Below are 9,969 nucleotides of genomic sequence, written 5' to 3' on the forward strand. Positions count from 1 at the left end.
GAACCGCAGTCGACTACGTGGGAGTCCAGCGACATAGCCATTACGCTAACTGCTGGTTCCCTAGCCTTCATATTCTTGAGCATATTGCGAAGGCCATATTTTCCTCTTCCTTGTAGTTAGCTACAAGGGAGTGACTAAGTTCTAGCCCATGGGATGTGAACAGAAGTAGTATGTGCCATTTCTAGGCCTTGTTCATAGACATCTCCCATAAACTCCCCTCCATACTTTTTGCCCTAGGGCAGGAATGATTATGGTGACCTTAAAAACCATATCATGATGATATCAGAGCTACTGAATCCTTGAACAACCATTGGGAGATGAGGCAAGCCAACCTCAACTGAGAAGGAGCTTGTTCCTTGAACTGAGGTAAATAAACTTACATTATGTTTGAGCCATTGTGTATGTGGCTGTGTGTTACAGCAGCTACTGCCTTCTCAATCACCTCCTTCCTTAAGTACTACTCCCTTCTTGCTTCTCATTTCCTATTTAAAATTCCTAACATAAGTAGAAGAGTCAAAACAGAAAGGCTCTTGAAAGGGGCCAATTAGCCAACTCAGTATCTGACCATTCCTATGGATCTGGTAGCGCATTTATACTTTTTACTTTCTAAGATCCAGTAATCTTGGACATCAAGCCTCACTAAGACAGAATTTCAAGGGTGGGCAGACAGGCTCATATAACCTGGGTTTTACTGTTCTTGACATCAAGGTCTTACATGTAACAAGCAGAATTCATGTAGCCAGGTATCGCCATTTGAACATACTCAAAAGTGTTCATGAAAATCAAGAAAAGCGGGACCAGCAGTTAGCGTAATGGCTATGTCGCTGGACTCCTATGTAGTCGACCGCGGTTCAAGTTCTGGACCCGGTGGCTTAAACTCACGCTGGGCGCGTGTGCGTGCGTGCCCAAGATCCCGAGAGGAGAATGGAGGAGAAGGGATTGCGGCGTGGCCATCTCCCCTGGGGGATGATTTCTTGCTTTCTATCTCTCTGTCTCTCTCTGTCTTTCTGGCAAGCGCATGCGCCCTGTAGCAAAAACCTCTCAAAAAAAAAAAAAAAAAAGCAAGAAAGGCTTAGATGAGAATGACTGAAATCATTCATGGAAATTTGATACACCTTGGAACACACAGTTAATTGAGAGCTATAAAGAACATGCTGTGTCTTTTGACATCATTCTCTGGTTTCTGTTCACTATTGACTAGTCAGTCACCTTGAACAAATGAGGTTGAGGAGAGTCTATGTTCAAAGTGGTCTGTGTCCTTTGCTGGGTGTTCCCTGTTGCTATTGTCTACAGTTACCATGCCAGATCTTTCCTTTTTCATAGATTTCCTTTATGTACTGAATCTTACTAATTAGTAATGTCTCCAGTCAGCTCTGGCTTTTTCCAATGTGCTTGGCGAAATGTCGCTGCCTCCTTTACCTCTTAATAAAAATGAATGACGGTGAATGAAAATGACTCACCTACCAGAGCCCTTTGGCTGCCCTCTTTCTGCAATAGTGGTGAGAAGGAAGTTTTAAACCTCGTTGGAAGAGAATGCCACTTCTTACTTGAAGTCTGAATAGAAGTTCCACCCTTGGACAGCACCTTGGGCACTTCCTGTGTGAGTCATACCATTCACTATTCCCCCAGAAGCAGAGGCTGAAACACTAGGCCCCAGGTCTCACGCAGGAGGGCTTGGCAGCATACTATGTTTCAGATTCTATTCTAAGGGTTTACCATCTGAGGAGTCTGCGTTGGACATTTGTGTCCTCCACATTCAAGTGTTGAAGCTTTAAACCCCATTTGATGGTATTTGGTGGAGGGCCCTTTGGGAAGTCAAGAGTCCTCAGGGATAGTAGCGCCATTATGAGGAGGAGGGTCAGAGAGCTGTTATCGCTCATTCTGTTATGTGAGGATACGAGAAGTCAGTTATCCACAAATCAAAAAGTGGTCCCTCCCCAGACACTGGTACTGGTACAAGATGCTGACATCTTGATTTTGAGCTTCCCAGCTTACATACCTGTGAGAAATAAATGTTTGCTGTTTAAATCATCCAGTCTATGGTAATTTGTTAATCAGCACGCTTTACTGATTAACACAATAAATACATTGGGTAAATAGAAGATGTGACCAGAAACAAAAACCCATATTGAGTCCCCTAAAACTCTCCATGAGATATCCAAGAATAGTCTTGGCAATCTAAAATCAAGTACTGGGAGTGGTATTAAGGGGATGCTGAAATTTGGGTACAGTTACCCACCAATTCAAAGCGGATGCTATGTATCTTATAGATAGCTGTGTTGGTGGATAATTAGAGTGCTCAATTGTACATGGGTCAGCACTATTAGTTAAAAAAACTGAACTACAATTAGGATATAGTCTCTTAGGATATACTTTCTCTACTCCACACTGTCACACAGATTAAAAATATTAAAAAAGAAAGGAATTTGTATGAAGAAAAATTCCAAAATCCTATAACCCTCATTTTCCAAAGGCATTTTCTCGTTAAGAGAATTCCAGGGTTCATTGCAAAATACACAAGTTTCGAATTTTCAGAACCTTATTATAAAAACTCATTCTGTAATTATGACAAAGAATTGATTTTAACAGATAATGAATAATTAATTGAAATCAAGCTTAAATTACAATTCCACTTAAGACAGAATCAGTCCATCTTGCCCTCAAACTTTTGGCTTGACTTTTTGGTTTTAGGCACCTTTGCATTGCACTAAATTGAATATATAGTTTTCCTTACAATTACTGTCCATGGAATGGGGAAAATGGTTAGTATCTAGGCATAGCACATCTCACTTAGGGAAGAAAGGAAAGAAATTTTGGCTTCACAACTAATATGCATTGATGCTTTACAGATGTATTACTTATTCATTGATTTTCTGAAATATCAAGGTTGCTATTATTCTCTCCATTCTGCATATATGGTTAAGCGAATTGGTAAGGTTACTCAGCTATTAAGTGACGATATAGTAGTCTAGTGCAGGTTCACCAGCTTCTAAAACTGGCATTTCCAAATGCTCTGATAGCTATCACAGTGTGTGTGTGTGTGTGTGTGTGTGTGTGTGTGTGTGTGTGTACTGAGTTTCTTCCCACTAAATGGGGATGACGTAAGAAGACAAATAGTGGGATCAGCAGACTGTGTAATGGTTATATCGCTGGACTCCCACGTGGTATACCGTGGTTCAAGTCTCAGACCCGGTGTCTTAAAATTCACACCAGGTTTGTGTGCATGTGTGCCCAAAATCCTGACAGAAGAATGGAGGAAAAGAGATTGCTGTGAGGCCATCCCACCGGGGATGATTTATTACTTTCTGTCTCTCTACCCTTCTGTCTCTCCAGTGGGCATACATGCTTTATAGCAAAAATCTCTTTCTCTAAAAAAAGACAAATAATACAAGAATGATTATTCTAATGTCAACAAGAAATTCTATTTCTCCAACTAAGCCCTAGAACTCTCTCCATAAATACTTCTGTTAGGATCTTGTTTCTTCCAGTGTTCAACCCCCTTCTCACCCAGGCTGAAAGATTCCTTTGAAATTCGTATGGTTTCAATTCATAGTGACGCAGTAGTACAGAGAAATAAATGGTCAGGCTCTGAGTTTCCAATCTGTCGCAGTCCACTTTGCTCCTTTTTCTTGCCTCTACTAGAGTGGTTATTGAGCTTTGGTATACATAAGAAACAGCTGAGGAAATTGTTTTTTAAAATATTTTGGTTTCTATCCTTGTGGTTCTGGAGGTCCAGGGTAAGGTCAAAAATCTGCATTTTCCCCAGATATCCTGAAGAGATCAAAGAAATGTGCATGTGTTTTAATTTTCCTTATGACTCACATTTTTCTTTTCTTTTTTTTTTTTCTTTAATGTCACAGTCTTTTATAAGCCATGCTCATTTGTTGTCTGTGCTTCTACAACTGTGCTGCTTGTGTGTGGTCTGGCTTTATGAAGGCTCAGGACTAAAGCCAGAGAAACTAAAGCCAGAGAAACATAGGTAAGAAATTATAGCCAAAGGCCCTAAGAGGGAAGATACCTCAGTAAGAGAGATCGAAGAGGCTGGCAAATAAAATATTAATATTATTCTGTTGGGAAAAAAAAAACATGGGCCTAGAGTTAAAGACAAGCCCAGAAGAGTGACACAAACCTGAAGGAAATCATGCCAGAGAGGTGAGATCCCAGAACGAGCTGAGGCCCGTGGAAAATGCTAAGGGCAAAAACAAAGGCTTTTAAGAAGCTACATAGGGATCAAAACAATGAAGAAATAAAGGCCAGGAGCAGATGATCTAATGTTGACAGACCACAGGGCAAGCAGCACTGTTCATTTCTGGTTTTTCTTCCCTCCTCCATCAGGGAGAAGAATATCCCGGATGAAAATTTATGGAATAAAGAAGGCTTAGGGAAAATGTCATCCAAAGATGGGAGGGGGGTGGGGAAGGTCTAATTGCATGAAGTAAGTGTAACTTTTAAGACCAGAGGAATTGCATCCCAGAGCACCTGAACTCAGCATCAGATTATACAGCTATTATTGGTTATTTTTAAAACCTGCAGAGAAAGAGATATGGTACCAAATGATTGGAGAGAGTCAAATCTCCAGTTTTCCCTGAAAATTTGTTTGTAGAAATTGGAGATATTAATCCACTGTAAAATCCTAAAAGAAATGACAAATCAGATAATTTGGCAGTATTTAGAAAAGGAAGTGGTGATCACTGGGAACTAGCACTGGCTCTTGGGTAACCATCAGGCCAAAGCCTCTGCCTTTTTCTTCTTTATAATGTCGTTCTGTAAATAGGTTGGGGGAGACCGTAGACATGGAACTCAGCAATGTCAGACTCCGTATCCAAGCCTTTGCTCAGTAAGCTACTTTATTATAGAGGACCCCTCCCTTTAAAAGAAGCTTGTTTATGGGTTCAGATGGCAGTGGGTAAGGTGCTGGACTCCCACATGGACAACCGTGGTTCAAGTCCCAGACCTGGTGGCTTGCTTTCTCACTTTCCCTCCCTTTCTTTGTTTCTCTCTGGTGAGCACTCATGCCCTATAGCAAACTTTAAAAAATAATAATACATAAAATAAATATTTTTTAAAAGCCTGTTTAAGAAACTAGCTATTTAGATCAACCTCTAGACTCAACCTAATGATTTTTCTTGCTTTCCATCTCTCTTTTTTACTTGTTTGCTTATATCTTTTTGTGTGTGTATTCCACAGAATGAATTGCCATGGCAAAAAGACTTCACCTGGCTTCAGATGCAGGGACTGAAGCTTTGTGTCTGGTCTTGGTTTGCAGAGGGGATTCTGCTCCATGTCTCTAACTTTGCTTCCCTGTTCTGACCGAACCCTCTTAAATAGCACTGCCACCAGCTCCCTGGTCAACATTCTGACATCTCATTTTTCTCTGCTCAATTCTTATCATACTAACTCTCCTAATCCCTACTCTGATACAAACAGAGCATTCAGCAAAGCTCTCAGCAAAGTTCCTCAGGTTATCCTATACCCAAAATTTAAAACAGAAAACTGTACTATATTTAAATGAACACATAGCTGCTTAGACCAGCATGCTGAAGACTACTATTTAATGGACAGATCTCTCAGTAGACACTTTAAAATCCACTGCCATCCTGTTATATATATATATATATGAATAAGAAGAGGAGAAAAGGAGGAAGAGGGACAGAGACAGGTATCTCTGATAGAGTCGTGATTCTTTATCCCAGCCTCCCACCTAGGTAGGATTACAGGCTTGCATTACTGCACCCAGCCTGTTCAGGTTGGTCTAGAATATGAACCTGCCTCCCATGTGGCCCCAGCTTCATGCAGTGGTGCTCAACAGCTTGCTCCATGGCTCCTGGGCTTCATAGTCAATATATTTATGAACAACTTGGATGAGGACATAAAAGGCTGAATTTTCAAATATGATGATCTTACAGAGTTTGGATGAAAATAAATGTTATAAAAATAAATGTTAGAAGACAAAACAGAGATTCAAAAATAGAGATAGCTTAGAAGGGAACAGTGAGTAGAAACAAATGTAAAGACCAGTCCTTAGGTTAAAAAAAAATAAACTGTGTATACATACATAGCACTGATGACCACTGGCCACATTAACACTCATGTGAAAATGATCTTAATGCTTTTGTTAACTCCAAACTCACTGTGGGTCCTGATTATGACATTGCTACCAGGAAACTAATGTCACACCACCACCAGCTGTGCTCAAAAGTATATATATATATAATCAGTATTGGGACCAACAGATGGTGTAATGGTTACATTGCTGGATTTCCACATAGTTGACTGTGGTTTGAGTGCGGGACCTGGTGGCTTAAAAGTCACACCGTGTGTGTGTGTGTGTGTGTGTGTGTGCATGCCCAAAATCCCAAGAAGAAAATGGAGGAGAAGGGATTGTAGCATGGTCATCCCATGGCTGGGGGCGGGGTGACTTCTCGCTATTTGTCTCTCTGTCTCTCCAGTGAGCATAGACACCCAATAGCAAAAATCTCTCTCTAAAAAAAAAAAAAAGAAAAGAAAAAAAAAGTCAGTGTTAAGAGAAGTAGTGGTACCACTGGGTAAAGATATGGGTAGAAATCCCAAACATTGACATGAACCTGAAGTAACTGTATGAGAGTTGTGGCATAGACTGAACTGAGACTTAGAAAAATATACTACATCTAAGGTATTTATTATACAGACTGCTGGAATCAATTGAGGAATCAATAGAGGAAAGGTGAAAAATGAATAATATGTGGATTAAATTCTGGATATATTTATTTTGGGAAGGGCACTGACAAAAGGAAACACCTTCAAGAAGGATGACCAAGCTAGTACTGTGCATACAAATTGTAACATGGGATTGATACTCAAAGGAACTAGGATATTTAACCCATGCAAAAGAAGAATTGAAAAACATGAAATGCATCAAATGTTTTGATGGGCTCTTGAGCAGGACAATCTGTTTCATTTTCATGAGGATGCAAGAATCCATGAGCAGAAGCTGCCACAGATTTAGGCTCTACACACAGAAATCTGTCTTATGGTCACGTCTCAGAGGCCTTATAGGGTAGCGAGTGCTTAGTGCAACTTAGGAGCAGAGGGGGCAGATCGTGGGCTACTGGTGAGGGGTCTACCTTGCATTCCCTTCCTACCCTATGGCTCTGTGCTCTACTGGGAGCAGGTTCTGAGGACATTGCATAGGTGAGACAGCCTTGGTATCCTGCGAGTTGCTCTAAGGATGTCCTCCAAAGTCCTTGGTGTTGACAGTGGGATGGTTTCTGTGACCAGAGCCTAAGGGATAAGGAAAGGAGAATCTATAGGAATTGGTCCCTGCACCGGTACAGGTACCTATGGGAGGCAAGGTTTAGAACAATGACCCATTTTTAGCTTTGGACCCTTGGTGCCAAGCTGCTTGGTGCTGGGGGGCGGGGAGTGGCTCGCCTCAGACACTACTCAAAGAAGAGACTTCTGGGAAGCAGTGTGCCCAAGAATGCAAGCAATTTCTTGGCAACCACAGCCTCCTCTGCTCTGCCAATGTCTGGTGAGAGAGGGAGGTGGAGAGAGAAAGAGAGAACAGAGTCAGGGGTAGAGGAGGGGGGAGGGAGGAAGGGAGAAAGGCCTCCCTCCTGTGTTTTCATCTGGCAATTAGCTATTTGCTGGCATCTGAGCACCATTAATTTCTGATATGAGTCCAAAGTGAAAGACTAGTTCAATGAGAGGGAGAAAATGGGTTTGTTATACTATCCAGATCCTGTCTTGAGCCTCCAGCTGGTGATGTTATCAGTAACATGACGGGAACATCTGGGCAAAGGGACACTGGCCACCAGGACCTCTGTACAGATCCATAATTGGGCTGCTGTGTGATTACCTGGAGGCAGAGGTTCTTATTAGGGAGGGGGAGGGAAAAGAGAAGAGGCAGAGTGAGATTGCCCTTCAGTGGCTGTTGAGAGATGTATAGAGACATTTTTGGTTATCACTCTGGGGAAAAGCTATGCTACTGACAGTAAGCAGAGGTCAAAGATGCTGCTAAAATTCCTACAAGGCATAGGGCAGCCTCCACAACAAATATAACAACAAGTATAACAACCCAAATATCAATATTGCTGAGGTTGAGAAGCCATGCCTTAAGGGGATTTAACACAAGGGGCTTTGGTGCCCAGTGCTCAGGGTCACCCAGTGAAGTCATTAAACCAAAAGGACCTTAGCAATCAGAGCTCTTTCTCTGTTACAGGTGAGTCATTTAAGGCTCAGAGAGTGAAGGGGCTTGTCCAGAAACCCCAGCTGTGGATTGAGGTGATTAAGAGTCTTAGAGTAAGACAGACCTTACTTAATATCTGTGTAACTTAGGTGAGTTACTTCATCTTTTGGAGTTTTAATTTTCCCACTTGTAAAATGGGCATCATATAATAACTCATAGCATAATTTTGAGGAGTATGAGGGAATGCTTATAAAGTGCATAACATGGTGCATGGCATATAATAAACAGCATCTTTAATTATTAGTAGAAAAAGCTAGTCTAAGAGAACCAAAATGGTTCTATTGTCCTTAGTCTTAGAGTCCATCTTTTTTTTTTTTTTTTTGAGAGATTTTCTCTATAGGGCATGTGTGCTCGCCAGACAGACAGAGATATTAGAGACAGAAAGCGAGAAATCACCCCCAAGGGGGGATGGTCACGCTGCAATCCCTTCTCCTCCATTCTCCTCTCGGGATCTTGGGCACACACGCACGCACATGCGCCCAGTGTGAGTTTTAAGCCACTGGGTCCGGGACGCGAACCGTGGTTGACTACGTGGAAGTCCAGCGACATAGCCATTATGCTAACTGCTGGTTCCCTAGAGTCCATCTTAATAGATTGAACTGCTTCTATCTTTAACTTCACAATGAGTCTTGCAGAACATAACCTTTTACTTCCTTCAGAATAGATGGAGCCTACTACTTAAGGAATAGGAGTTAACAGTAACCCTGCCAGTCCCGGACCTGGTGGCTTAAACTCACGCCGGGCGCGTGTGCGTGTGTGCCCAAGATCCTGAGAGGAGAATGGAGGAGAAGGGATTGCAGCATAGCCATTCTCCCCTTGGAGGGGGTGGGGTGATTTCTCGTCTTCTGTCTCTCTGTCTTTTTGGTGAGTGCACACGCCCTATAGTAAAAACCTCTAAAAAACAAAAACAAAAACAAACAAAAAAACAAAAAAACAACCAGTAACCCTGCTGAATGCCTGGTTACCGATAGAGGGAAGGGAAAGACACTACCAGCCCCCAGCTGAGAAGATTTTATCAGCTCAAGCATTACAAAGCCAAGCTAGCTTCTAAACTCTATCTAAGAATCATCTTAACTTTCTCCATTTAATTCTGATTCCTTGTTAATCATTGCTTATCTTTAAACCTCTGTGGAGAATGAAAACCTTCATTCTACTCTGTCCTGAATGGCAGAAGAGAAACTGCCCTAAGCAGTGATTGCTCCCTGACCCTATCATGTCTCCTGTCAAAAACAATGACCAGGTGTCCTTGTTACTTTTGCCCCAAGACAATGAATAACTTGTTCTTGGTTTCTAAATGAATCTCACACTGACCTCTTATCTCTATATAAATTTTGCATCTTGTTCGGTGTGGTGGAGATGGTTATGGGCTTCAATCTGATCTCTCCCTGGTGTTGGCCTCACTGAAATACATTCTTTTCTTTATTCATCAAGTTTTGTCTCTTTGTCAAAGTGGCAAGTGGCATGAACCTACTTTGGGGACCCCTAAACAAGCATGTGACCTACTTTGGGGTCCCCTAAACAGGCATCTGATGCCCATATCAGCATCGATAGAGCTGTAGTTAAAATCTTGGCTCCTATCCCTGTTCTGTTCTCTTTCCATTGTATCACTTTTTTTAATTTACAGATTTTTTTTCCCATTAAGTGTGTGTGTTCACTGGAGAGACAGAGACAGAGAGAGGGAAAGTGACAAACCACCCTAAGGGTGATGACCACACTGAAATTCCTTCTCCTTCATTCTCCTC

Source organism: Tupaia chinensis, unplaced genomic scaffold (assembly GCF_000334495.1).
Source record: "Tupaia chinensis unplaced genomic scaffold, TupChi_1.0 Scaffold145717_1, whole genome shotgun sequence".
NCBI classification, from domain to species: domain Eukaryota; kingdom Metazoa; phylum Chordata; class Mammalia; order Scandentia; family Tupaiidae; genus Tupaia; species Tupaia belangeri.